The sequence below is a fragment of the Ambystoma mexicanum genome, chromosome 9 (genome assembly GCF_040938575.1).
Source record: "Ambystoma mexicanum isolate Mex_15411 chromosome 9, UKY_AmexF1_1, whole genome shotgun sequence".
Classification (NCBI taxonomy): domain Eukaryota; kingdom Metazoa; phylum Chordata; class Amphibia; order Caudata; family Ambystomatidae; genus Ambystoma; species Ambystoma mexicanum.
Genome location: NC_090931.1, coordinates 201667387 through 201680699, shown reverse-complemented (window position 1 = coordinate 201680699; position 13313 = coordinate 201667387). Strand labels below are relative to the sequence as shown.

At 45.3% G+C, this 13313-nt stretch overlaps 1 protein-coding gene across 1 annotated transcript in view; it reads left to right on the top strand.

Annotated features, from left to right (window-relative positions):
- The window catches only part of BUD13 (BUD13 homolog), a 340704-nt gene that overhangs the window by 1296 nt on the left and 326095 nt on the right, over positions 1-13313 (top strand). The window lies entirely within an intron of this gene.

Here is a 13313-nt window from a genome sequence, read left to right as displayed (position 1 = left end):
ACTTAGTATCAAACTTCAAAAAATATATTCATTGCTCTTAAACATTATATTCATTGCTCTCGACACGTGTTTCCCCATTGATTATTTCAATGGTTCATCAGGAGAGGAAGTGGTTTCTAATGGGAAGAAAGTAAAGAAAGCTAGGAAAAGTAGTTAAAAGGACATTTGTGTGTGTATCCATAGCTTATTTACTCTAATCGTTTTGTCAGGATCTTTCATAGCAAACCAACATAAGGTGTGTGAAAAGAATCTGACTCACCCTGTTTGCTGCTTGCAAGATTCTTTTAATGTATAGGTTAGGTAATCCTTGGTGTTTCCTTACAGTAACTTCAATAGGATATTAGTCACAGGTAAACTTCAATATGGATTTTCCTGTATGTTCAAATTCAAGGTGGATGTGGCTAAATGGAAAGAGGAGACTAAGTGAGACCCAGTCTATAAGGTGGTTTTAAGGCTGGCTTGGGAAAAAAGAGATTGTTAGAGTTAGAGAAATTCTCTAGGTACCTGGGCATTTCTTACCTTATGTGTTTAGTAACATCTTGAGGGGTGCTCCAAATATCCTGAGTGCCTTGATAAGCAGCGGTCCGGATGGCCATGTTGCGCGGCATTTGTTTAAGTTTTTCGGACTTTATACGGTCTTAACGTTACGCGATGACGTCATTGCGGTGCGCAAGCCATTTTGGAGCGGGATGCTCCTGTGGCTGCGTTTTTGTGAATTTAGATATTTATGTGTTTGTTGTTTACCAATTGATGACTCTCTGACTCTCTGATTGGTATTTTGTAAAATGTTGCACAGTTATGGAAGGACTGGTTCCTATTACTTCACTAATGGTCTGTAAAGACTATCTTTGGTACAAAAGTATATATTTTCATGGAGGAGCGTACTATAGAGAGAAAAAAGAAATGACAGATATAGAAATGGAAAGAATAGGAAGGAAGAGACAATGGTTAGAGAGGGCCTAATTGTTATTAAACAAAAAAATATATCATATGATAATCAATATCTAAAACCTATGTCGCAGAATTAAAAGAAAAAAAGGTAAAAAAATGTTTTGGTATGTCCTAATTCAAACCTGAAACACACATCACTTTCACTTACATGACATTTTTCATTCAGATCAATGGACAACATCTGTGGTTGTAAAGAATAAGACTTTGCTTTATGTAAACATAACTTTGTAGCTATACAGAGATGTGGTTCTAACCAATTGTACATTTCTGTGTCACAATTTAAGCCTGAGACACAAGTGTCCATAATGCAAATCCATTTGCACTCCTGTTTACTTAACAGTTCTTCCTTGTTTCCCACTCTTGGGGGTAACCAGACTTTTTCCAAGCCAAAGATCTTGAGATCAGAAATTTCAAAAGTAGACGAATCCTCCAAAATATGCACTGCTATGGGGGATCTGAGGTCTTGATTTCTAATCGCTCTCAAGTGTTCAAAAATTCAAACTTTAAGTTTCCTTATTGTACTGCCAATGTATAATTTGTCACAAGTACATTGTATTCCGTAAACAACATGTGTAGAGTTGCAATTGATTTGTTTGTTTTCTCCGTTTGGGAGCTTGATTTCTTTTTTGCCTGGTTTTAGGAGTGGGCATAGTTTGCAGTGTCCACATCTATGAGTACCTCTTATAGAGATTTGGAAAAAAGTTTTTCTCGCATTAGGCAATGTGCTGAGGAAACTCAGACTTATAATGCGTTTAATGGTTGATGCTTTCCGAAAACATATACTCCAAGTGTTTCTGCAAACTTGAATACTTTAGAAGAATGTTCCAGTATTTTGACAATATTTATTTGTTTTTCTTGGCTTCCGTGCTGTAAGCAGTGATGAACTGAGTTTTGCGTCTTGTGTCAGTTTTTTGTTTGTCAATTAGTAAAGATTCTCTGGATATTTGTGTTGCTTTGTTAATCGCTGTCTTAATGTTTTTTGATTTGTAGCCTCTTTCTTTAATTTGGAGAACTTTTTAAAATATTTTCTTCAAAAGTAGGAGATGTACTGCAGTTGTGCTTTATTCTCAGTATCTCCCCATATGAAATATTTTGAATAGTGTGTCTTGGGTGGTGGGAAGTAGCAAAAAGGAGACTGTTTCCAGCTGAAATAAAACACAATTTTCATCAATCGCTTGGAATGAAGTTTGTGTTATTATATTTTCCACAAAGAGATAACCTTGCACAAAGCATATTTGACTCACCAACCAAGCTTTGTACACTCCGAAGTTGGCGCATTTGAGTAAGCTACTTTCCCAACTCAAAAGAAGTTTCTATGTATTAATGTCCTGATTACTTACTGGTACCCCTCGTTACTCCTAGTCCTACTCTTCCTTGTCCCAGTGGTTACTTTGAGGCGAACCGGCCCTCACAAGAACTCTTTGCTTTTCAAGCCTTCTTTCTAACGCCACTCCAAGTGTTCTGTTGGATAACCTGGCCTCAAGCATATCACGCACAAATTATCCACTGTAACCACTTTGTTAGCTTTCCTTGTCTGGACTGACGTAGTTCCGGGCAACATTTACTTGCGCCCACATCACATGACTCATGTCTCCCCTCGTCCGCGTGACTGGGCCTATCTTGGCTACACCACATTCCTCCCCAACTTAGAATGTTAATCAACAGAACTTTAACTGAAACAATAGTCTCTTACTGCTGCTTCTCTGCTTGGCTTCTTCAATGGTATATCCCCTGTAGTACGTACCCATGGAGTCCAGATGATGGTTTTGGTCTCTCTCTCAGCTGGTACCTTGGATGGGCTCTTTAAGGCTCTTACACCCTGTGGGAGAAGGTAGCTGTCGAGTCCTGCTGGGTGAGCTGTTCATGCGTCCTTTGAGGTCAGGGGTCTTCCTCTGTCCCTGCTTGTACCTTGTCTCGATTGAGGAGTTTCACCACTTGGTCGGTGTTCGGGTTGTTCCTTCCACATTGTCTCTGGGACCTTCCGGAAGTGAGATACGTTCCTTGTCACTACTTCAGTTCCTCGGGTGGCAGTTATGCTATGATTGGGGTCTTGGACCAGCCACGGGCGGGGACTCATAGTTGAGCGTCATTTTCTTTTGGGGCATCCTGTTCTTTACTAGTACGGTGTCCCTTGGTTGTAGCTCCCTATGTCGAGCGTGACGTTCCTGGCTTTCTTGTTCGTCCTCCTGGCTCGCCTTTCTTCGATGAGGGGTATGTCAGGATCTGGACTTGCCCACCTCGAGTGTATCGGGAGTTCTGCTTGTATCGGCATCGCAAACATAAGTGCTGCTGGGCTCACCCCGGTTGGCATTTGGTGGGTTTGATGATGTGCCCGCAAGACTGGTTGTGTTCCTTTGCGATCCGTATGATCTTATTCAGGGAACTCATGGCCTGTGGCCAGCATGGGGATGATTCTCCTGTGTTTGATGCTCAGGTTTTGGAGGAATTGTTTTAGGTCCTGGCTGGTAAACGGTTGGCCATTGTCGCTCTTCAGCTTTGTGGGTATTCCAGTGTACTGCAAATATTTGTTCAAGTGCTGCGATCAATGACTCTGCATTTGTGGATTTTACGTGTTCAACATCTGGCTAACGGCTGCATTTGTCGACTAGTAGATAACCCTCTCCGGTAATGGTACAAAAATCCATGCTTACTGACTCCCACCTGTGTGGCTCTATGGCATGCTGATGATTGGTTCGGGCGCTGCTAGCCTCCTTGACGAATGGCATGCCGCGCAGGATTCAACCAGTTCTATCACGCGTTGGTGCATTCACGGCATCCGCATTTTGGATTTTAGGTACAATTTTGTTTTTACTATGCCTTGGTGGGCCCCATACGCTAGTTTCAGAGCCTTCTCTTCTAGCGTTTTCGGTAAGATGATTCTGTTCCCCTTTAGCAAGACATCTTCCCCAGACAGCGTGAGTTCATGGCGGATCCTGAACAAACCCTGTAGTTTTTCTTGGGCTGTGGGTGTGCGTTGGGGCCACTGCTGTCAGATAATTTTTCCATTCTCCTGATTGGGCTGCTTGGATGGTTTGTAGCAGGCATACATCTGTCAACATTTCGTCAGCTATCTCTTGCAGCGTGAGCGACCGCGGGCGTGGATGTTCCTCTGTTTCCATTGCATGCTGTTCTTCGAACCTTGTGGCGGGGCGTGGATGGCGGGTAGTAAGTCTGATGCCATCACATGTCTGGCTCCCTCTTTTTTTGTTCACTGACATATGTAGGGCAGGTGGTTTTCATCACCGACAGGCAGGAAGTGAACTATGTGTAGACCTTAACCTTCTCATATGTCCTTACACTCTGTTCCTAAGGGGTCAGTCACATCATGTGATACAGGTACATAGGAGAAGAAGCAGGCCTGAAACACAGCAAACATTTCTGTGCATGAAGATAATCAGTTAGGTTATGAACACGTTCTGGTAATACTGCTGCTCTTTTGCTTACTTTACTCTCCTGGTATATGGGCATATTTGTGTCCTTTGTGGCCTCTATGGTTTGTGTGTAGTAGTACAAATATGTAATAAGTGAGGGGGTATTTGCTACTTATTACATGTTTCACAGTATGCAAAACTCTGAAAAAAAAGCATTCAATGTGGAAAAAACTCCAAACTCTATGGTGCATGCTGCAGACAATGCATACGTTTCTGCATGAGGTGGTTGCTATACTGGAAAGAAGTCTGTAGTGCAATGGTGTTTATAGCAATGGATTGTGTACTGAATTATGTATCTCACGATAGTTCTCCCAATCACCTCTGATAGTTTTATAGCAACATTATAATTACAATCCCTCGTGGAGGCTTGTTATTAAAACTAAAGGCACATGTGATGGCATCAATGATGTCATCAATGACATTTGTGATGTCATGGGTGTTGGTCCTTGCAGTGCACAGTGGAAGCGCGAGTTATGGTTGCGTACCTTACAATAACTGGCGTATTTCTGGGGGTTTTCGGTTTTACCTGTAACCATAACGTCCCTGTAGGAACGTTTTTCCAATGAATTTCATAGGTTTTTAATAGCGCAACTTAACCATAACGTTCCTTTATCAATGTTTTACAGATTCATATGGTATGCGACCCCATTTCAAGTAGTCCTGCTGACTACGTGGGTGGCTCTGCAAACGTACCATGGTATTGCTGGAGCACGCCTGGCTATATGAGGCCCACTGGTAAACAAGGAACAGCAACCTCCAGTGTAACGGGCGTGTTAAATGTAGCATTAATTTGCTTGAGGTGCTGCTTGCCTTTCCATGACCCATGAAACAAACACACAGGCTCTGCACTAAACACTGTGACGGGAAGTGTCAAGAGGTCGCCTGCGGGTCGTACAGTTGAAGAAAACCTGTAACTGCAGGTGGGACAGTTTATAGTGAGTCTACAAAATGGCAAAGGCGGTGCGGCTTGGTCATGCACATACTAGTGCATGTAAAGGCAAGTAAGCAAAGAACAGAATGTGCAGAACGCAAACAATGTCAGTGGGGGTTAGGAAAGAATTATAGCTGCATGTGTCACGCTGACTAATTGTTTTCCTGTTCAACGTAATGAAGCTGTGTTGCACGTTTTTGTAAACATTCTTGTATTCCAGAATGTATGCATCTCCATGAATGCTACTCCTGTGGCTGATGGCGCAGCATGAAGTGTTTGGAGTGCATGAGATGACAACTGAAATGGAGGCACAAGGGACCAGTGGGAAAACTACCGCCCTTCCAACAATACAGTAGGGTAATTTCATGTACAGCATTTTCCACATCTGCTGCGGCCAACAACTGGGGCACTCCTGTAGGGCAGCGGAGCGTTAAAACATTCTTGCACAACATATGCCACGCAACAGACCCTTACCTGGCAAAGGGCATTGTATTGTGCATGTACAGCAATGCGCTACTCTACAGAGGGAAGGTACTTGGAAGTGCTTGGAAAGGGTTCTTCCGGGAGCATGACATTGACTGGCGCCTATGTAGGTGAGGTCCACCCAATAATTCCGTCTCTTGGCACGTCCCCTACGGTAACCATGCATGTGCAGCCTCTTCCGTACTGGGCCTTTCCTGCCGTTCCTTCTGTGGCGTGTGTTAGAAGACCAAAATAAACAGAAAAGAACTGGGAAAGGAAAAAAGGAAATAAAGAAAGCTCCTTTCAGAGATGAACAATGGAATTGCCAATGAACGGCGGGAGGCGTGGCACTGTGCAAAACACTGTAGTTGAATCGGGTGGAAAGGGGGTCGCTGTAGAAAGTGCTTTCTTGGCATGTTGCAGTGTGTTATGAAGAGTTTCAGTGCACAACACTTGCTTCAAAAATTCTTCCACAACTTTCAACAAGGGAACCAAGGCAATTTGGATGGGGTGTTCAGAAATCGGGATGGCAGGAGTAGTAAGATGAATGTTATTGCTGGGGGAAAGTGTTTGTGCACTGAAACGTCATATTCCTATGTGTGAAGTACGCCATTGGCACATGTCGTAGAAAGGCACAAATAGATTTCTTCGTAATGTACAGTGCATTCTCCATTTGTGGACAAAATGAAAAATAACGCAGCCACATCAGTGTCTGCGTAATGCGATACAAAGTTATGCAGGAGATCGGAAACAGACGCATGACCTGGGCAAGTACCTTCATCGCTAATGGCACGGAAACTTGTGTAACATGCCGCGCAATTTTCCCTCCACAATGAAGAACAGTAATGTCGGCATGATTGTGCGTCACCACAGTGTCAGACAAGCAAACCAAAATCGGTCCTTTCATTGTAGGTACTCCATAGCACTATACATCCACATGATAGAATTCACAATGAGCAGCTACTGCACAGTGTTTTCCAATCCCTTTCAATCAATGTATTTCAAACTCCCCCAAAACCCACACGCTGTGGCTCGTGAAACACACGGCCATAACCACACCCTCTGCATTTCTGTCGACAACTACACTGTGTGCCACAGTCTGTGCGTACACACCACACCCTGAAACCTTATTACCCAATCCCGTAGCCTCTATAGGCCCATTTCTATGGCTGTCATCTGCAAAAGGGGCGTATCTAACGTGCCACCCTGCAAGTATCGCGATATCTGCAGACTGTTCGTGCTGTGCGCGTGCGGGAGTGGGGGAATAACTTTCAACCAGGGTAGGGGACGTTGTTAGTTGTGGCGGCTCTAAAAAGAGCCTTTTTAAAAAAAAATCTTTTAAAAGGTGCTTGCATAGAAACAGTTTTAGCGATTATTTTATTATTATTTTTTTTTTATAAGTATTTTTGTGTTTTGTACCTCACCTTACATTCATACAATAGGGTCTTCAGTGCAGCCTGTACATTGTGAAACAAAATGTCATTGCCACTGGTCGACAAAGACATTCCATTTGCTTTGAAAAGGTGTATATATCAAGAACCAATGTTCCCATTCTCACAGAAGAACATCCCAGCAGCATTCAAGAAGTCACACATGCTTCTGTTGATGAGACCCTTTTCAATCCCTGGCTGCCGGCAGGAATCATTGGAATAGTCCCATACGATTCTCGGTGGGATACATGAGAAAAGCACCTTAGCAGTGGGGAAAATGCGCTTCACTGCTTTCATCACCTTCAGTTGACGGTACACACGGGAACAAGCCATGGAACCCAAATGGAATGCTCCAAAGTGCACAACCACACCATGTACTCTAGCTGAAGTGGCCACTCATTGACATACTGCAAGCACAGTGCCAAAACTGCTCACATCGCCACAGCACCACAAAGCGTCCACTCCCTCCAAATCAAAATTGCCATGAAATCCTTTTTCGATGGCATATTGGAAAAGATCTTCCACAAACATCACCGACTATCGAGACAGTGCATCTCACCATCTCTGCCTGCCACCCTCACTACAGAGAGTAATGGAAAAAAATATTGCTGCCTTTTCATGTGACGCACACCCTGCGCACCTGATTGGACAATCCCCAAAGTACCATTTCTATTGGCCAGCATGGTGAGAAGCACAGATTGTGGCATGTGCACTTTCCCAAGTACCGCGAGGGCCGGGCCAGAGTGAAGCAGGAGTCCTTCTTCCTATTGCCGCACACCCTAATCACCTGATTGGACAATCACCACAGTCCCATTTCCATGGCTGACATCTGCAAAATCCCTGGATGTGGCTTTCGTGCTGCATGCTGGCGTTGGAGAATAACTTGCAACCAGGGTAGAGGGAGTTCGTGGTAAGGGGCGGCTCTTAAAAGAGCCTTTTTTTTTCTTCTTTTTTAGATGCTTCTAGAGGAACACCTTTTTCTCGTTTTTTATTTGCTTTCGTGTTTTCTTGTGCTCACATTATTACAGTTAACTCTTCACCGCAGCCTGTAAACGGGGGAAAACCAAACTGCATTGCCAATGGGTGACAACAAAATGCCATTTTCTTGGAAAAACTCTGGATTTCCACAACTAATGAGGTCATTGTTGCAGAAGAACATTCCACGAGCGGACAAAAAAGTATACATGCTTCTGTTGATGAGGCACCTTCCTGTGTCTGGCTCGGAACAACATCAGTGAGCAGTGGCCTATACTCTTCGTCTTATTATGGATGTGAAAAGCACCTTGGCAGTGGGAAAAGCATTTTCACGACATCCAGCAATCTCCTCAGTCAACGGAACAAATCTAAGCAAGCCACGTAACCCATATGTGGATAAGTCGTCGTGGATGATGATGACATCTACTGTTGCAAAAGTGGCCGGGTCTTCACAAAGTGCATACATATCAGCGAAATTGCACTCCTACACAGCGTTCCACAATGCGCCCACTCCTTCCAAACCAAAATTGCTGTCAAAGTGTCTTTCCAGGGCATAGTTGTGCAGATCTGACAAAAGGATCACCTACAGTCAACACAATGCGTTTCGCCTTGTCAGCCACCTTCAGTACGCAGAGTATAATGTACAACAGTTTGACTGCCCCTTCCTGTAAACCACAGTGCCTGATTGGATTCACAGTGCCATGTCAATTGGGCAACATGATGCGAAGGGCAGATTGTGGCACGTGCGCTTCTCAAGTACCGTGAGGGCCGTACCCCTGTAAAGCTGGAGCAGTCCTTTTTCCCTTTGCACTATCTTCTCTGCAGCACTACCTCATTGGATTACGCGTAAATAGGCACACACCCATCTACCAATCGCATCGAAGCCACCATCATCCAACGCTGTCACTCCTATACAACACTTCAAATGTACCGTTACACATTTACAATACATGTGTCGTGCCATTCCAAAGCACGTCCATTACAAAGTTCAGTAAAAGTATGCACGATTTCTCCATCCACATACATCGACATGGTGTAACGCTCACCTGGTATCCACGGGGACGTCGCTCAGCCTGTTCTGACCTCTTATGACCTCGAACCCTTCCCTGGAGTCTACTCGACTGGAGACTGGCCCTGAAACAAAGGATTGGTAGAGTTTAACTCCCTATTGTCTCTGTGTGCTTGAACCCCTTCTTCCCCGGGGTCCAACCCTTCCCTTTGATCCACAGCTCACCTTGTTTTCTTGTAAAGTGTGCTCTCCGTCCTGCTTTCAGCGCAAGGGCGCGTTGATTGATGCAGGCTCGTTGCTGCCTAATTACTTCACTGGCAAGAGTCCGACAGGTAAGTATAATGAGTCTTTTGAACAGTTCTCTAACTTCGTTCCTTTCCTTCCTTAGATGATGGCCGGCGTCTGGGGATGGCAACGTGCTGCTGAGATGAGTAGCGCTGAAGGTGAGTGAGAGCGCGATGCGACCCTTTCATATTTGTATTGAACTGAGTTCTTTTTCTGTGTCTTTTAGGTGCCGCAACGTTTTCAGCGTGGATGCCGGTTATGAAGAAGAAATGCAGTGAGTAAGCGCGGTATGCGGCGCCTCTAGATGTTTCCACGCTAACCTGGAGTGTCTTTTCCTTCTTGCAGATGGATGAGAAGTTCCGGAGACAGAGTTCCCCCAGAGAGGCTGGGATTCAGGTAAGCGTTTGAAGCTTGTACATTCTTTAAAAATAAGCAAAGATTTGCTGAATGCTTACTAATGCCTTTGTTCTGTTCTTTTCCCTTTTCCTTAGGAAGCGGCGTGCCGGGATGGGAATGACACCGCCTAAGATGTCCGCAGAACAGAAGAAGCGATGAATGATGTACAGAAGCGCCGCAAGGTAAGGCTGTTCCTAACGGTGTTCTTGTTCTTGCAGGAGCTGAGCGCAGAAGAAAGATGCAGGCCTATTGGAGACCGATCCGAACACGGTGAGTGTCACGCTGCAGGTGCAGAAAACACAAAGCATGTTTCTGAGCCTGGGCATGGCTTAAATAGTCTCTGGGTATCCCAGGTGTCTCTGGGCGGAACCACACCCAAAAGATTAGACTGCACATGCAGTTCTGGGAACCGAAATATGTGGGGGCATCCATCTTGTCCCCATCAAAGCACTACAAGTCCAATCCCCAATGTGATCCTATGGGAGTGAGTGTGTCTGGTGCCACAAGCGCCAAGTGTGACTCCCAGTGGGTCTTTGGAGGGATGGAGAGGCCCTCGAGGGCCATGTAGATGATCGTGGCCTGGCTCCAGCCTGACATCTTGGAGGGCTGGGGTCATGAGGGGCAGGAATCATGACAGCACTCCCCCCCCCCCCCCCCCCAAACGCCCCTCTCAAGGTGGCTCTTATGTCTGTTCCTGGTTTGTTTGGATGGTTTTGATGAAATCGTCTAAGCAAGCAAGGTGCATGGATGTACTCACAAGGCTCCCATGTCCTGTCTTGTGGACCATACCCCTTCCAGTCTACTAAGTAGTAATAGTTTGGATATGACATACTTTGAATCCAGGATGTCCTTGACTTCGAATTCTGGCTCCCTGGCGACTACTACTGGCTGCGGTGGCGTTGCTACCTGGGTCCCAGGTTGAACAGGTTTAAGGAGAGACACGTGGAACACAGGATGAATCTGCATGTTTGACGGCAAAGCTAGTCTGACCGCCACAGGATTTATCACGGAGGTGACGGTGAATGGACCCAGGTATCTTGGACGGAAAGTTCGGGTTCCTTTAATGGACATGTGTTTAGACGCCAGCCAGACTTTGTCTCCCACTTGGTCGTTGGGGGCCTTTGCTCGGTGTTGATCAGCAAACTTCTTTTGGCGATTTTTAGCTTTGAAGTAGGTGTTCAGCTACCCTTTTAAAGGTTTGAGAAATGGTCGTGTGCAAGGTTTTGACTGCTGGCATTTCCAGGGTTGTAGGAATGTCCAACTCAGAAGTACGTGGGTTCCTGCCATACATGGTATAAAAGGGTGTCTGCCCAGTGCTGGTGTGTATGGAATTATTATAAGCATATTCAGCTATCCATAATAGGTCGAACCAGCTTCCTTCAGCTTTGTGTAACATGCAACGCAGATACTGATCGAGAGTCTGATTTGTCCTCTCAGTTTGACCATCCGTTTGGGGATGGTGACTGGTGGATAGCCGGATGTCGATCTGGGCAATAGAGCAGCATTTTCTCCAGAAGTTAGATACGAATTGAGTACCTCGGTCTGAGACTAAAACTGAAGGAAACCCATGGAGCCGTACGATGCTTTCAAGAAATACTTTTGCCAGAGTGAAAGCATTTGGGAGCCCCTTAAGAGGAATGAAATGTGCCATTTTTGAAAATAAGTCCATGACCACAAGAATAGTGTTAAACCCTTGACTAGGTGGTAAGTCGGTAATAAAATTGAGGGACAACGTGTGCCAGGGTGCTGGTGGGATTTCCAATGGTTGTAATAGCCCAGTCGGTTTCTGCTTGGATGACTTGTTTTGAGCACACACTCCTCCACAAGATAGGATGAATTGGATAATGTCTTTACGCCACGTGGGCTAGCAATAATTTAGTTTTACCTTGGCTAGGGTTTTAGCGATTCCGGGGGGGCCCTCGATAAAGGAATCATGATAACCGGACATGACTTGTTCTCGTAGTTCTTGGTTTAGTAAGAATAAACGATTCCTGAAGTAGGGCAACGGATCTTTATCATGTAATTTTCTCCTTGTGCACTCCACGCTTGTAATTGCTCCGGACTCATCAGGTTTGGGATTTCTTCATGTAATTCTTTCAGAGTTATGGTTGCTGTGATTCCTAGGAGCTTGTCACTCTGGATGATTGCTATTGGGTCAGGGGTCTGATACCCTTGCTCTTCCACCCCCATACGGGAAAGGGCATCGGCCTTCCCGTTTTTTTACCCCTGGTCGAAATTTAATCACGTAGTCATATTCAGCAAAAAAAGAGCCCAACGTAGTTGTCGTGAGGATTGGGCCTTTGCCGTTTTTAGGTACTGGAGGGTTCCGGTGGTCAGTTATTACGATGATTGTGTGTCTGGCGCCCAAGAGGTAGTGCCACCATGCATTAAAGGCTGACTTAATGGCCAGGAGTTCTTTGTCTGTGATAGCGTAATTGAGTTCAGGGGGTGTGAATTTACACGACCAGAAGGGAACCGGGTGTAACTGGCCCGTTTCGGGGTCCTTTTGTGAGAGGACGGCTCCCATAGCCATGCTTCAGGCATCCGTTTCCTCCAGGTATGGGATATCAGGGCGAGGGTGGCGTAAGATTGGGGCAGATGTGAATCTTGCTTTGAGTTCCTGGAAAGCTTCCTCGGCTTCTGTTGTCCACTGGAACTTTTTGCTTTTCCTTAGCAATGACGTGATGGGATGCACGATTTGCGAAAACCCTGGGATGAACCGGCGGTAGAAGTTTGCAAAACCCAGCTTGAACCCCCTTGAATGAATCTGGGGATGGCCAGTTCAGGATAGCATCTACCTTGTGTACACCCATTCGGATTCCATTCGGGCTGAGAATAAAGCCCAGGAATTCCACCTCAGAGACGTGGAATGAGCACTTTTCGAGCTTGGCATAGAGCTCGTGTTGACAGAGTTTCTCCAATACGGATCGGACGTGTTTAACGTGGTCCTGCTTTGATGCAGAATATACTAGAATATCGTCGATGTACACTAGAGCACAGACATCAATCAATTCCCGTAGGACATTGTTCATGAAGTATTGAAATGCTGCAGGCGTTGCAAAGGTCAAGCTATAGATATTCGTACAAGCCGTATTTGGTGCGAAAAGCGGTTTTCCATTTGTCCCCCTGTTTTACGCGAAAAAGGTGATATGCCCCCCTCAGGTCTAGTTTTGTGTAGATTTGGGCATCTTTGACCTGATCAAGCAATGCAGGGATCAGTGGCAGGGGGAGCGTTTGTTTACGGTAATCTGGTTCAGTGCGCGATAGTCAATGCACGTTCTCAAGTCCCGTTGGCCAGGTATTGGTCAAGATAGGCCTTCAGGTGCTGGTTTTCTGGTTCTGTGAGTGCGTAAATTCGCCCACAAGGGATTTGTGCGCCGGGTATCAGGTCGATTTGTCAATCGTATGGTCTATGCAGTGGCAGGGTATTAGCCTGTTCTTTC